The sequence below is a fragment of the Heloderma suspectum genome, chromosome 13 (genome assembly GCF_057233095.1).
Source record: "Heloderma suspectum isolate Gila_16-S chromosome 13, 16-S_ref, whole genome shotgun sequence".
In the NCBI taxonomy this organism is placed as follows: Eukaryota; Metazoa; Chordata; class Lepidosauria; order Squamata; family Helodermatidae; genus Heloderma; species Heloderma suspectum.
Genome location: NC_139470.1, coordinates 17,976,697 through 17,992,308, shown reverse-complemented (window position 1 = coordinate 17,992,308; position 15,612 = coordinate 17,976,697). Strand labels below are relative to the sequence as shown.

General features: G+C 47.8%; 1 protein-coding gene across 10 annotated transcripts in view; it reads left to right on the top strand.

The window, feature by feature from the left end:
• Positions 1 to 15,612, top strand: part of PI4KA (phosphatidylinositol 4-kinase alpha) — a 150,325-nt gene that overhangs the window by 114,180 nt on the left and 20,533 nt on the right. For 3 of the 10 annotated variants that reach the window (XM_084819623.1, XM_084819621.1, XM_084819615.1), the window contains 3 exons: positions 1,056 to 2,005; positions 4,526 to 4,639; positions 6,149 to 8,276. The gene's annotated coding sequence lies outside the window, so the exon portion shown is untranslated. Of the gene's footprint in view, positions 1 to 1,055; positions 2,006 to 4,525; positions 4,640 to 6,148; positions 8,277 to 15,612 lie in introns of those variants that run through there. The other 7 variants (XM_084819622.1, XM_084819617.1, XM_084819618.1 and 4 more) reach the window with 5 other exon arrangements.

Here is a 15,612-nt window from a genome sequence, read left to right as displayed (position 1 = left end):
ATCGGGAACCCTGACACACAGAGAGAAGGTCGGTCGGTCTCTCTCTCTCTCTCTCTCTCTCTCTCACACACACACACACACACACACACACACACAGAGAGAGAGAGAGAGAGAATGGGTGTCAGAAAGGGGTGGGGGGGAGCTGGCAGAAAGAGAGAGAAGAAACAAATCATTTCTACCTCTGGTCTCCTTTGGCCCCCTTCACCAACAGCATATGGCCCAGAACAGATTACCCATGAGGCCCTGATTTAAGGTATTTTAGGAAGCCAGTCTTGGAGAGATCTGTGCTTGACCTCCTGAAAGAACTGTTGCCAGTTTGGGTTGACACAGTACCGGGCTAGTTAGATGGACAACCGATGCTTTAGAAATAAGGCATCCTGCTCAGGCTCCCAGCTTAGTGGTAGAGCACCTTTGCATGCTGTAGGTCCCGTGTTCCATCCTTGGCATCTCTAGTTAAAAGGATCAGGTGATAGGAAAGTCCTTTCTCTGCCTTGGATTCAGGAGAGCCACTGCCGATCAGAATAGACAGTACTGAGCTAGACCAATAATTCCACTTGGTAGGAGGCAGCTTCTTGTGCCACACCACTAGGGACCGCCATGAGCCTGTGGACTAGATCCTTGCGATATGGTGGAAGAATAAGGTTCTTGTCCCATTGAGGCTCTTTTTTATTGCACAAGGGGGGCTGGATTTAGGAACCTTTGGGTGAACCTGTGCCTGGCTTTCCATGATTGCAGACATAAGTTTCAGCAAGCACGGACGAAGCCCGAGGTGACAGGGGGAGATTTATGGGTTGAGACAGGAACCGTGGAGAGGTTTAACTTCAACGCTAGACACATCTTGGCTGCGGTTTTGCTCGGGGAATTGGAATGGGTTGGAAACTGATTCACAGGCTTTGAGGATCTCCCTCTCCCCACTCCCCCGCCCCAACACCCCCCCCCCCGGTGCTCAGTTCTCAAAGGTGTGTGCGTGCGAGAGCCTGACCTGACTGCAACAGCAGAGTTGTCATGCTAAACTGAAAATAGCACAGCCCTGCTTTTTCCTTCGTTTTTTTAAGCAGTGGGACTCCAGTTAAAGTGTGGATCCTGCTAGAAGTAGTAGAATCCCACCACAAAAATGGGCCAGGCCTTCGATCCTGCACAGCCACCAGGGCTGGTGTCCAAGGTAGGTGTGGCAGGGCTCCTGCCGAGGGCCCACGCCCCGGCAGGGACCCCTTGACAAGAGACCCTTGGAGTTGCTGCTCCTCCTTCCCAGCGCAACCTGCTTGCTCACCCGCCTCTCAGTGTGGTCCAGACAACGGAAATGGTGAGAAAGAGGGACCCATAGATTCTATTGCCGACTTGCTCCCTGGCTCTGTGCCGGTAAAGTGAACAACGGGTAGCAATGATGAGGCAGAGGAGGAGGAGTACAAGCAGCTGATGAGAAGGGAGACTCCCTGAGGGAGGGGGGCCATTGAAGGTGTCCGGCCCAAGCGCCCTCAACAGCCTGGATCTGGCACTCCCCGCTGCCGTGTACAGTGCTGGCTCCAGGATTTGGGGGGGTCTTGGGAATGGCACCTTCAGCAGGCTCCCCTAACCTGGAAGAGCCTGAAGGTGCGAACTGACGCTTCCCTAAGGCTGCGTCTGACCTTCTTGGGTACTCTGCGCAAAATGGAAGTAGATATATACGTGTTAGGGCAGTGGCATCTCTGCTGGTCTTGGGGGGCCTGGCAAATGCCCGCTCTGGCCACCTGCTGGAGCCAGCCAGGAACAGCGTGCATGCTGGAGTTCCATGGATGTGTCAAAGTAAATACAGGAAGCAAAACCTTCACTGATCCATTTTGTTCGGTTTCATCGGCTTGAGGTTCTTGCACCAGGGGAAGGTCCATAGCTCGGCGCCAGAGCACCTATTTCCCATGCTGAAGGTCCCAGGTTCAGTCCACAGCATCTCCAGTTGAAAGGTGGCAGGTTACGGCCCCTCTGCCCGAAGTTAACAGTTAACACTTAGAGAAAAGATGCAGAGCCTCAGGTGAGGTCACCTAGCCACAGTCTTCTCCACTATCGTGAGAAGTATTGTGCATTACTTCTGTTTAATTATAGTCGTCATTTCTTCATTTGCATCTGTACATATGCAAATGCTATGCAAATGCATCCTCTTGTTTTGTTGATACATTTCCTTTTTGGGGGGTTGATGCGTAAGCGGCCACCGACGGGGACTGGTGGCTCCGATTGACACAAAATTGGGCGGGACAGCTAATACCTTGGAAGACAGAAACAAAATTCAAAGTGATCTTGATAGACTGGAGTGCTGGGCAGAAAACAACAGAATGAAATTTAGCAGGGATAAATGCCAAGTTCTGCACCTAGGAAAAAGAAACCGAATGCACAGTTACAAGATGGGGGATACTTGGCTCAACAACACTAGAAGTGAGAAGGATCTTGGAATGGTTGTAGATCACAAGCTGAATATGAGCCAACAATGTGATGTGGTTGCAAAAAAGGCAAATGCTATTTTGGGCTGCATTAATAGAAGCATAGCTTCCAAATCCCGGGAAGTATTAGTTCCCCTCTACTCAGCACTGGTTAGGCCTTATCTGGAGTACTGTGTCCAGTTCTGGGCACCGCACTTTAAGAAGGATGCAGACAACCTGGAGAGGGTTCAGAGGAGGGCAACAAAGATGATCAGGGGACTGGAAACAAAGCCCTATGAGGAGACACTGAAAGAACTGGGCATATTTAACCTTGAGAAGAGAAGACTGAGGGGAGACAGGGTAGCGCTCTTCAAGTACTTGAAAGGGTGTCACAGAGAGGAAGGCCAGGATCTCTTCTCGATCATCCCAGAGTGCAGGACACAGAATAATGGGCTCAAGTTTCAGGAAGCCAGATTCTGGCTGAAAATCAGGAGAAACTTCCTGACTGTTAGAAGAATACGACAATGGAATCCATTCCCTAGGGAGGCAGTGGGCTCTCCCACACTGGAGGCATTCAAGATGAGGCTGGACAGCCATCTGTCAGGGATGCTCTGACTCAGATTCCTGCATTGAGCAGGCGGTTGGACTCGATGGTTTTGTAGGCCCCTTCCAACCCTACTATTCTATGATTCTATGATTTCGGTGGGGCTGTGAATCCATTTTGGCCAGCCAGAACTCTAAAGGAGCTATCCAAGGTGCTGAACCCATTTTGGGGATAGGGTTCAGCACTTTGGATAGACCCTTTTGAGTTCTGGCTGGTTCTGACTGAAACCCAGATTGGATACATAGCCCCACTGAAATCAGAGCCACCAGCCTCCACTGGTGGACACCATATGTGAGGATTAGCCCAATGGGAAACTGCTGGGAAGGGAGGGGATTATCAGGCTGAGTGTGCCACATTTTAAATCCTCCCAAAACTGCTCCCAGGTTGCTAGGTCTCTTGAGGTCCTGTGATAAAGTGGGTGGTGGCTGGAGCTAAAAGGCTGTGCTTCGTAGGATGGGTTGGCATTCAGTAGAGCATAGTGAGTGAAAAGAATTGCACCTGAATGGGCATGCAGGAGAACATAAGAAGGGCCATTCTGGATCAGACCAAGAGTCCATCTAGTCCAGCATTCTGTTCACACAACGGCCAGCCAGCTGTTGACCAGGAATCTACAAGCAGGACACAAGTGCAACAGTCCATCGCTACATCGTGTGGAATTCACTTCCACAAGATGTAGTGATGGCCACCACTTTGGATGGCTTTAAAGCGGGATTGGACAAATTCCTGGAGGAGAAGGCTATCAATGGTTACTAGTCCTGATGGCTCTATGCTACCTCCAGTAGGAATGGGTGAATAAGCAATGTTCAAGATCTCTCTGATTCTTTTAACATTGTCTTTCTGCTTGTCTCATGCCTGATTTCCGGGCACATTTGCCATTGCTACTAGTTTTGCGCGAATGGGAGATTTGCGCAAACAGCACTGATCAAACGGGTGATTTGCGCCAATCTCCTGAAATTTGTGCAAATTTTCTCCATAGACTACAGGAGGACTGATTTAGCCTACTGAGGAAATTTGCACAAATAAAACTTGGTATTGGGAACTAAACAAACCTGAGTATGTGTTTGACGTTTTGTGAACAGTTTTGGCAGACGTATTCTTGGGGCTTTGAATGGGGCACATTCGCATGTTTTCTGAGCAAAAATGAAATTCCCATACATCTCTAAACTCCAGTGTCTGGGGTGGCATGCCTATGTACACCAATTGCAGGGGAACACAACCAAGAGGGTGCTATTGCACTCATGTCCTGGTTGTGGGTTTCCGTGGGCTTCTGGCTGGCCACTGCGTGAACAGAATGCTGGACTAGATGGACCCTTGGTCTGATCCAGCAGGGCTCTTCTTATGTTCTAACCTCAGATCAGACCCTGAGATTTCATAATTCGATCTGGCCATCATTTTGATACAAAGTTTTTATTACATGTTTACCCCACCCCTTTAAAATAATTTCCCTCCCCGGATGGGCCTACATAAAAGAAAAGAAAATAACAGATTGCATTATGAATAAACTATAACCATTTTTTTTTTTTTACATTAACAGAGCACATAAAAGCAGCATAAACCCAATCCGTTCAGAGCTAGAAAACTATTTGGAGGACTGGGAAAACACAATGGTTTTTGCCTGGCACCAAAAAGGCAACAATAAAGAGAACAAGTGAGTCTCCTGGGTGACGACCGTTCACAGATGGGGTGTTATCACTGAGAAGGCCCTCCCTCCAGTCGGCACCCACTTGCACCTTGATCAGTAGGGGTTCCTAGAGTGTATGGCAGGGGCGCAAAAAGTATGTGTAAGCTGATATGGAGACAGAGTATTGGGCATTTCCTTGAGCACGCACAAAGGGAGCACTATGGGCCCACTAAATGCCAAGTTCTGCACCTAGGAAAAAGAAACCGAATGCACACCAAATGACACCAGCAACCTGGTGCAAGAGGGAGAATGAGTTGGATCTGAGGGCCGTGTCTCTCCACATTTCCCACTTCAGGGGAGGCCGTTAACAGGTCCTTTCGGATCTCAGCAGTGCCAGCGCTGGGGTTACTGCCAGGACTCCTGGCCTGTTGAGAAATGCCGTTGCTAATTGGGGTGCTGTGGTAGATGCCATAGCGAACACATGGGGCCAGTCCATCGCTCTGCTGGTGCACCTTGCATGCTGGAATGCCATTCGTGCCATGGGTGGCGAAACGAGAGCAAGAGCAGAAAATGAAAACCAACGGCTGGAAACCTTCCGAAGGGCCATGTGAGGAGGAGCTGGTGCTAGGAAACAAAGCTGCTGTTTCTTTGACAGCCCGGCTAAATCCCAGCATGAGGATATGAGGCTTGAAAGAGAATTGCGTCTCCCAGTGGCGAGAACCGTGTGTGTCTCCACACAGCCTGAGACTGGGCCGGGAAAGAGACGCCTCTTCTTGCACAAAGCCCTCAGCCATGTGTTCAGCTTGTCTTTTCCAGGTGCCATGGTGACAGAGGGGCTGGCCCTCCCAGGAGCATTTGACTGGCCAGAGAGGAGAAGGTTGCATTTCATTAGGCATCTCTTCCTCCTCCCCCGCCTTCCCCCTCTGTATTTTCTCTCTGGCACAAGTCTCGTGTGGGTTTCACTTGCCAGCCTTCTGAAGTTCCTTAAGTCAGTGGCGCTGGTAAATAATTCAGCAAACGCTCAGCCTGCAAACGGACAAGGCAGGAAGAGTACATGGAAAGCGGAAAGGCTGGGAGGAAGACAGAGATTCACGAGGGAGAAGAGACAGGTGGAGGTTCTACCAGGAGCCCCTGCCACTCTGAGTTCCAGCTTCAGAAGGAAATGGTACCCAACCCATAAATAGCCCACAGCCTTCACAATGTCCTGGCTGCCCTGCCTTGGAAGGCTATCGTAGAGCTGGAAAAGCTGCAGAGACCACCCCCACTTTCCATGCGAGGCTGGCCACTTGTGGATCTCCAAAAGAGAGGGCAAAGGGGGGCACCAATTTGCATAAAATCTCCATGTGCTAATTTATAGATGCAAATTTAGAAAAAATTATCATGATTTAAATAGAAATATAATATGTCCCGGTATAGCGTGGGAGATGGTGACCAGGTGACCTGTATGCCTTGCTCACACTCCTTTCCAGGTGCTGTTGATGGGTGACTTCAAGGCCCTTTTGCTGTTCCTTCTGATGGTTCTCTGTCTTTAAACAGGAGTTGGACTGGACGGCTCTTGGAACAGAGGATGCCTTCAAAACGGCAGACAGTCCTCTGGTGGGCCTTCAAATAGAGGACTGTAAAAGAGGACACATGGCCAACCTACGACAGGAGAGTGTTCTTGCCCTCATGTCCTGCTTTGGAGCTCCCCGTAGGCATCTGGTTGGCCACTATGGGAAATAGTAGAAGTAAGTGCATATGTTAGGGAAAGTGGTGTACAAAAATGTGTATATAAAGGAAAGTGGTGAATGCAAATAAATGTGATTTTGGGGTGCATTTTTTTAAATTGCAGAATGGTGCGGAAATGGAAGGGACTGATTTATGATTGAATACGTGCGAAACTGACACAGAGCAGATATAGACTGATTTATAGTCATCCCAATGCAACGGCTTTCTCCTATACAACTTCACAATGTCCGATTGTATGCTTTGCACCTTGGATAGCTCCTTTAGAGTTCTAACTGAAACCCGGAGCGGATTCATTGCCCCACTGGCACGGGAGCCACCAGCTTCCACTGCTCCTTCCTGATATTACACGTAGTTACTGGGCTCTAGTAAACAAAATTTTAAGCGATGTTCCACTCAGGAATGTCAAAACCCACCACAAGCCAAAGGAAGCACTGAGCTGTTTTGTCTCGAAATATATAAAAGCTAAAGCAAAAATGCTGGTACAAGGCCTGTCTGTCACCTGTTCAACCTTTACCCCATGGAGTTTCTTTGGAAATACCTTTTAACACAACTGTGCAGAGATTAATTAGCATTAGATAATCAGGCTGATATCACCAGCTTGTTGTTTCAGCAGGAGAGTTGCTGGTTTCACTGAGAAATCTATTTATGAAATTTCTAATTAAGCAACTGAATGACCTTGGTGTGCCCTAGAGTTTTAATGATAACCCAAATATTGAAACATAGGAAGCTGTCTTATACCGAGTCAGACCCTTGGTCCATCTAGCCCCATCTTGTCGACACTGATTGGCAGCAGCGGCAATCCAGGATATCAGGGAGGCATTTTTCCAGCCTTACCTGGAGATGCTAGAGATCAAACTTGGAACCTTCTGCATCAAAGTTCATGCTGTACCACTGAGTTATGGCCCCTTCCCATATGAGGTGGGTCTGATACAGTCACTGCTTGCCACATCTCAAAAAGAATATTGTGGAGCAGGAAAAGGTGCAGAAATGAGCAACCAAAATGATCAGGAGGCTGCAGCAACTGCTCTTGGTGGAAAGGCTAATATGTTTGGGGCTACAGGCGGCCCTGCAGCACTCACCGGGCACTCGCCAAGCTGTCCAGGGTCCCGCATGGCAAGCAGGACGGGTGGCAGTGGCTCAGTGAGCACCCAGCAACCACAGAGGGAGGTGAGTCCATCCCCAAACAATATACTGTTGGGAAAATCCATTTCCCCCCAGTTACTGTCAGGACTGCAGCTAAGCTCAGAGGGAACAGGGAATTCTGAGGGGGGTGGCAGATGACATCAGTGTCCCTGCTAATAAAAAGGTGCTGGCCTTGAAAGTCCTGGCTCTGCTACACAACTGGATCAGAAGCAGCCTCAGCCTAGATGCTGAAGTCACCAAGGACCATTGTCATCGGTCTCTACAATGCTATACTTAAGACTGCATTGGCCTGTCCTGTCAGAGTGGCTGCTGTCAGGGTTGGATCTGAGCCCATAGAGTCCCAAAGCAACTCTGATTCTGAGGAAGAGATACAATCCATAGGAGAGGAACCTGCTCGCTTTTCAGAGGTGCAGCTGGAGGGAGAGCCCCCCCGCTCACATTCCTGGGAGTGACAGTGACCCTGGCATGGAGATGGAGGGACAACTTGAGCTTCTAGATGCGAGGCGCAGGCGCAGAGACAAGCGAGAGGTTGCAGGCGCCGAGAGGAGGCGCTCAGCCTGACTGGCGTGACGACAACAGCTGCGCCCCGAGGCCCCACGGGATAGAGGGGGACTCTCCCCTCCTACTCCTTAAGTTCAGAGACTTGCCGTGCTTTTCTCCAAATGGAGACCAACTGACGTCCTAACTCTTAGATTCCCCTGGTAGGCTGCTCCTTTGTATTTCCACTTACTCTCAGGCAATTGGCATCTGTAAGCTTCATTAGGTTGAATGGAAATAAAGCCTTGGAAAGGAGCTCCTTTGTCTGCATGTTGATTCTGGCTACTGGAGGATTTCAGAAGGCAGCAGGGGCATTCCTGACAGATGCTAGGCAAGAGTGTGGACAGTGCACCAGCAGCACTCCAAATCTGTCTCTCTGGCCTAGGATGGCGGAGAATTCTGCCACGGACTCCAGGGAGGTTGCGGGTGCCGAGTTTGTGGCGGAACGGATTGCTCCCCCGCCACCCCGCAAAGTCCCCATGGACTGGATCCTACCTGCCTCTGGCGGGTCCGGATCCGGCCTCTGCAGTCTCCTGCTCTGGTGTGCAGCCGCAAATGACATCCTGCATAGGGACGCCATTTGACTCGCTCCTTTAGTCATGATAGGCTACGTAAATATTTATGTAGTCTATCACGGCAAAGAGCAGGGAAGCAAATGGCATCCGCTACGCTATTTACGCCCCTGCTTTAGCCGTGATAGGCTACGTAAATACTTATGTAGCCTATCATAGCAAAGAGCAGGGACGCAAATGGCATAGCGGACGCCATTTGCGTCCTTGCTCTTTGCCATTATAGGCTACATAAGTATTTATGTAGCTTATCATGGCTACAGGGGGGACACAAATGGCATCCCCTACAGAGGACGCTCTACAGAGGATGCCATTTGCAGCCGCAGCAGCCCGGCAGCGGACAGAGGTCCGGCTGCAGATGGGCCCGGCTGGCGGCTCTGTGGAGTTGCCGCGGAGCGGCACTGGCCGGGGAGGATTCCGGGGGGGAGGAATGGATCACCTCACCCCCTGGCGGACCCCCTGCGGATGCAGATGAGTGGGGTTTCGTACACCCCTACTCTGGCCCAATACCATATGCAAGCCCTCTAGTCCAGCTCCCGGCAAAATGATTTCCAGATGAACATCCGATGGATCACAGTGACACCCTGGTGCTGCACAGCCCACGAGTTCATCCACCCAGGTCTTGGTAAAGCATGCCAGGTCCGTGAAGGTTGTTGCTTCCTTTCCCATATCCAGTCCTTGCAGTAGGTAAGGTTGTAATGAACTGAATGTTGAAGAATGATAAAACATGAAAAACATCCTGTCATGGACCAGGACCCTGAACCCTTGTCCTCAGAGGATTCTGACCGCTTGTCCTCAGAGGAAGAGGCTCCAAAGTTAATGGCTTAGGGAGAAAACTCGGCTACAGAAAAGTGTCATGAGGCGTCTACCTCCCCTAGACTCAGTTCTTCAAACAGACCCCAGGGGTTGGGTGCCCTGAGTCCAGAGGAAGCCACATTACCTTCCTCAAACTCTGAGGATTTGGACTATGAAGAAACTAGCCTGCGACAGCCGCTCCCACTTCATCGCAGCCTGAGATTGCTAAAACAGGCCAATCCCCTTTAAGAGACAAAGCCTCTATCAGCATGGAGGCAGGGCCAACCAGCTTAACTCCAGCAACACTCCTATTTAAACCTCAGTCTCCCACTGATCTTTGTTGGAGCAGCATATAGAAAATCCTGTCTGGCCTCCAGCCCCAGCTGTACTTGGAGCTTTCCATGGTGCTGATCTCTTTTGTCTTGCTTCCTGAGGAAACTGACCCCTGCCTGTTCCAGATCTAATTCATAGCAGAACCCTGCAACCCAAGCCACATCACAGAGCATCATCGGAACCCACAGCCTGAAATGGTATACATCCACCTCTAAATGTGTATAACCACACTGATAATTTTAAAGACATATTTGAAACTAGTAAAAGGCAAGATCTGAGAGGCCTCAGTTTACACAGATCTGAGCTATGGGGTGCAATTCACCTCAAATGTATCCTGCCCATATGAAATTGAATTTCAAGGGCCAGCCTTCCCCACCCCCATGGCTCTCGGTTTCAACTGAAGATACACAAAGGAGAGAACAGATTCTAATCCTGCAGTTCTTATTAAACAAAGACATGAATCTCCTTTAATCTCCCAAGCGCAGATCTTTCTCTCTCCCACCCCAAGGTCCCCTATTTCTCCCTTGTCCCAGTTTTCATTTACCACCAGAATGCGCCACTTTGGAAGAGATGACAGTTGCTCAAAAGCTAGCCCCAAGGTAGAAGTGTGTGTGTGTGTGAGAGAGAGAGAGAGAGAGAGAGAGCGCTCTGTGTGATCAAAGGCCCATTTCTCATGAACCTCTCATGAGGTTTCTCTGTGGGACTCTCACTACATAAATCAGCTGATAACACACACCCTGTAAAAGATCATGTACCACAATTCACAATTTCCTTCATGCCTCTAGGTCATCCCCACCCCCCACCCCCACACACTTGTTTTCTGAACCTCTTGCATTGCTATCTCTGTAGAAAGTAGCCAGGTAGGCACATACAAAAGGTGATACACATATCACATGGGGTGGTGCAATGGCTGTGAATCAGGAAGCCTCCTGTTTGAACCTGGCCTCTGCCTCCTGCTCACTAGGAGGTAAGCACCACTGTATTCCACGGGAATTACTTCCTTTGTAAGTAAGTCTACGGCTGCAGTCCTATACACACATGCTTGGGAGTATCTTCCATCGATGCTTATTTCTGAATATGATTGAGAGCCAGTATGGTGTAGTGGCTAGAGTGTTGGATTGGGACCTGGGAGATCTCTGTTCTAGTCCCCATGTGGCCATGAAATTTCATTGGGTAATATTGGGTCAGTCACTGACTCTCAGCCTAACCCACCTCACAGAGTTGTTGTGAGGATAAAGTGGAGCAGTGGAGGACCATGTAAACCACCTTTTACATTATGTAAAATATAGTAATAAGTAAAATAAATAGGATTATACTACCTAGGGATGTTAGAGAAATGTTAGAGAAATGTGCAACAGAATCCAATGAGTTTGGATCTCTATGAATCTGACCCACAGATTCCTCAGTGGACTGGCTTCTCCCAAGTCGCACTGATTCTGTGGACTTGCAGACCAGTTTTGTTACTTTCCGGAATTTTATACAAATTTATTTGTAGAAAAATACATTAAATAAAAAATCCCTGGCTGAAAATGCACGTTTCCCCCATAGGCTAAAGCATGAAAATGCACATTTGGGGGGTGGGGGGCATTTGGGGGGAATTCGTGCATTTTCACAAATGCGAGTTTGCACAAGTGTGACTTTGCGCAAATTCAGGAAATTGGAAAAAAAACTGATTCTGTCAATGAACTGATGATGGAACGAAAGGCACCTGACAATCTGCAAAACACAGACAGAATGGATTTATTTATTCACGTCAGACTTTGAAGCTTTGGGAAGGAAACTCAAGAAATTTGGGGCCCAGATAGTTTTCTCATCCATCCTTCCAGTAGTTAGAAGAGGGACAGAAAGGCAAAGAAAAATACTCTGGGTGAATGACTGGCTACGAAGGTGGTGCCGGCGTGAGAGATTAGGATTCTGGGACCACGGGCTATACTTCCTGGAAGATGGACTGTTGGCAAGGGATGGGTTGCACCTCACAATGGCCAGGAAGAATGTGTTTGGCCACAGCATGAAGACCTTCATCAGGAAGGCTTTAAACTGAATCCTACAGGGGAGGGAGACGTAAAGTTGGGGGTAACAATGGATGAAGGCTCATGCACCGCAACGGAAAGAACAGTTCTAATAGCGCCCAATAATAGTCTTCAGAAACATGTAGGAAGAAAGCCAGACTATAAAGCACATGGTCTTCAATCTCTATACACTAATGCCCAGAGTATGGGAAACAAACAGAACAACCTTGAACTCTTAATACAGGAGGGAAATCATGACTTGATAGGCGTAACTGAAACTTGGTGGGATGATTCCCATGACTGGAATACAGCAATTGAAGGATATAACTTGTTCAAAAAGAACAGGAGGAACAGAAAGGGAGGTGGAGTTGCACTATATGTGAAAAATACATATCTCTGCACAGAAATACAGGAGGATGAACTTTGTAGCCCCTTCAAGAGCATCTGGGTTAAAATAAATGGAGAAAAGAATAAAAGGAACATGGTGGTTGGAGTCTACTACCGGCCCCCCAATCAAGGAGAAGATGAGGATGAAACTTTTGAAAAGCAAATAGCCAATGTTTCAAGGAAGCATGATGTAGTAGTAATGGGGGACTTCAATTTCCCCGATATTTGTTAGGAGACAAATTCTGCAAAACATGCCCCCTCCAAGAGATTCCTGAGTTGTGTTGCTGATAAGTTCCTCCTACAGAAAGTAGAGGAAGGAACTAGAGGATCGGCTATCCTTGACTTGATCCTAACCAACAGAGATGACTTAGTGGATAAAGTAGCAGTTACGGGAACTCTGGGGGAAAGTGACCATGTTATACTTGAGTTCTTGGTTCTAAAGGAAGCAAAAGCCAAGTGTAGCCAAACGCTTACCTTGGATTTTAGGAAAGCTGATTTTAATAAACTCAGAACAATGATCAGTACGGTCCCATGGCAAGCGACTCTAATGAGAAAAGGAGTCCAAGATGGGTGGGAGTTTTTAAAAAAGGAAATTCTAAAGGCACATTTGCAAACAATTCCAACAAGAAAAAAAGTTGGAAGACAACAGAAGAAGTCAATGTGGCTTCACAAAAAGCTTAACCTGAAAACAAAAAAAGGACACATACAGGAAGTGGAAGGAAGGCCAAGCTGCAAAGGAAGAGTACAGGCAGGTAGCACAGAATTGCAGGGTTGGCGTCAGAAAGGCTAAAGCTGAGAACGAGCTGAGGTTAGCGAGGGATGCTAAAAGCAACAAAAAGGCTTTCTTCAGATACATGCATAGTAAAAAACAGAGGAAAGGAATGGTGGTTCAACTATTAAATAAGGGTGGCAAAATGATAACACATGACAAGGAAAAGGCAGAAGTTCTCAATTCCTACTTTGGCTCAGTCTTCTCCCAAAAGGGGGTCTATGAGCCCCCTGGCAAAGGCGAAGTATAGGCTGAAGGGGCAGGATTGCAGCTTGAGATTGATAGGCATATGGTCAAGGAACCATATAACCATGAAGGATCCCTTCATGGATCACTGCCTTGTTGTGGCGAAGGGGCTTGCGTAACTCAGTGAAGCCATAAGCTATGCCGTGCAGGGCCACCCAAGACGGACAGGTCATGGCAGAGAGTTCTGACAAAATGTGGTCCACTGGAGAAGGAAATGGCAACCCACTCCAGTATTCTTGCCAAGAAAACCCCATGGAACGAATCACAAGGCTAAAAGATATGACGCCGGAAGATGAGCCCCTCAGGTCGGAAGGTGTCCAATATGCTACTGGGGAAGAGCAGAGGGTATTTCCAAGTAGCGCCAGAAAGAGTGAAGCGGCTGGGCCAAACCCGAAAGGACACTCAGCTGTGGATGTGTCTGGTGGTGAAAAGAAAATCCGATGCTGTAAAGAACAATATTGTTTAGGAACCTAGAATGTCAGATCAATGAATCAAGGTAAGCTGGAGGTGGTCAAACATGAGATGGCAAGATTGAACATCGACATCTTGGGAATCAGCGAACTAACATGGACAGGCATGGGCGAATTTAATTCAGGTGACCATCATATCTACTACTGTGGGCAAGAATCCCTTAGAAGAAATGGAGTAGCACTCATAGTCAACAAAAGGGTGGGAAAAGCAGTACTGGGGTACAATCTTAAAAATGATAGAATGATCTCAGTACGAATCCAAGGCAAACCATTCAACATCACAGTAATTCAAGTCTATGCCCCAACCACTGAGGCCGAAGAAGCTGAGGTTGATCGGTTCTATGAAGACCTACAACACCTTCTAGAACTCACACCAAAAAAAGATGTCCTCTTCATCATAGGGGATTGGAATGCTAAAGTAGGAAATCAAGAAATCACCGGGATAACAGGCAGGCATGGCCTTGGTGTACAAAATGAAGCAGGACAAAAGCTAATAGAGTTTTGCCAAGAGAACACGCTGATCATAGCAAACACTCTTTTCCAACAGCACAAGAGGTGACTCTACACATGGACGTCACCAGATGGTCAATATCGAAATCAGATTGATTATGTCCTTTGCAGCCAAAGATGGAGAAGCTCCATACAGTCAGTAAAAACAAGACCTGGAGCTGACTGGCTCAGATCATGAGCTCCTTCTTGCAAAATTTCGTCTTAAATTGAAGAACGTCGGGAAAACCACTAAATCGTTCAGGTATGACCTAAATCATATCCCTTATGAATATACAGTGGAGGTGAGGAATAGATTTCAGGGATTAGACCTGATAGACAGAGTGCCTGAGGAACTATGGATGGAGGTCCGTAACATTGTTCAGGAGGCAGCAACGAAATCCATCCCAAAGAAAAAGAAATGCAAGAAAGCAAAGTGGCTGTCTGATGAGGCTTTACAAGTAGCTCACGAAAGAAGGGAAGCGAAAAGCAAGGGAGAAAGGGGAAGATATACCCAACTGAACGCAGAGTTCCAGAGAATAGCAAGGAGAGACAAGAAGGCCTTCTTAAATGAACAATGCAAAGAAATCAAGGAAAACAACAGAATGGGAAAGACTAGAGATCTCTTCAAGAAAATGGGAGATCTCAAGGGAACGTTTTGTGCAAAGACGGGCATGATAAAGGACAAAGAAGGCAGGGACCTAACAGAAGCAGATGAGATTAAGAAGAGGTGGCAAGAATACACAGAAGAACTATACAGGAAAGATCTGAATGTCCCTGATAGCCATGATAGTGCGGTCATTGAACTTGAGCCGGACATCCTAGAGAGTGAAGTCAAGTGGGCCTTAGGAAGCATTAGTAACAACAAAGCTAGCGGAGATGACAGTATTCCAGCCGAACTATTTAAAATCCTAAAAGATGATGCTGTTAAAGTGCTGCATTCAATATGTCAGCAAATCTGGAACACTCAACAGTGGCCACAAGACTGGAAAAGGTCAGTTTACATTCCAATTCCAAAGAAGGGCAACGCCAAAGAGTGTTCAAACTACCGCACAATTGCGCTCATTTCACATGCCAGCAAGGTGATGCTCAAAATCCTACAAGCTAGGCTTCAGCAGTACGCGAACCGAGAACTACCGGAAGTACAAGCTGGGTTTAGAAGAGGCAGAGGAACTAGAGATCAAATCGCCAACATTCGCTGCATCATGGAGAAAGCAAGAGAATTTCAGAAAAACATCTATTTCTGCTTCATTGACTACGCTAAAGCCTTTGATTGTGTGGATCACAACAAACTGTGGCAAATTCTTAAAGTGATGGGAGTGCCAGGCCACCTTACCTGTCTCCTGAGAAACCTGTACGAGGGTCAAGAAGCAACAGTAAGAACCAGACATGGAACAACCGATTGGTTCAAAATTGGGAAAGGACTACTTTCTCTGTATATTGTCACCCTGCTTATTTAACTTATATGCAGAGTACATCATGAGAAATGCCGGCTTGGATGAATCAGAGGTTGGAATTAAGATTGCTG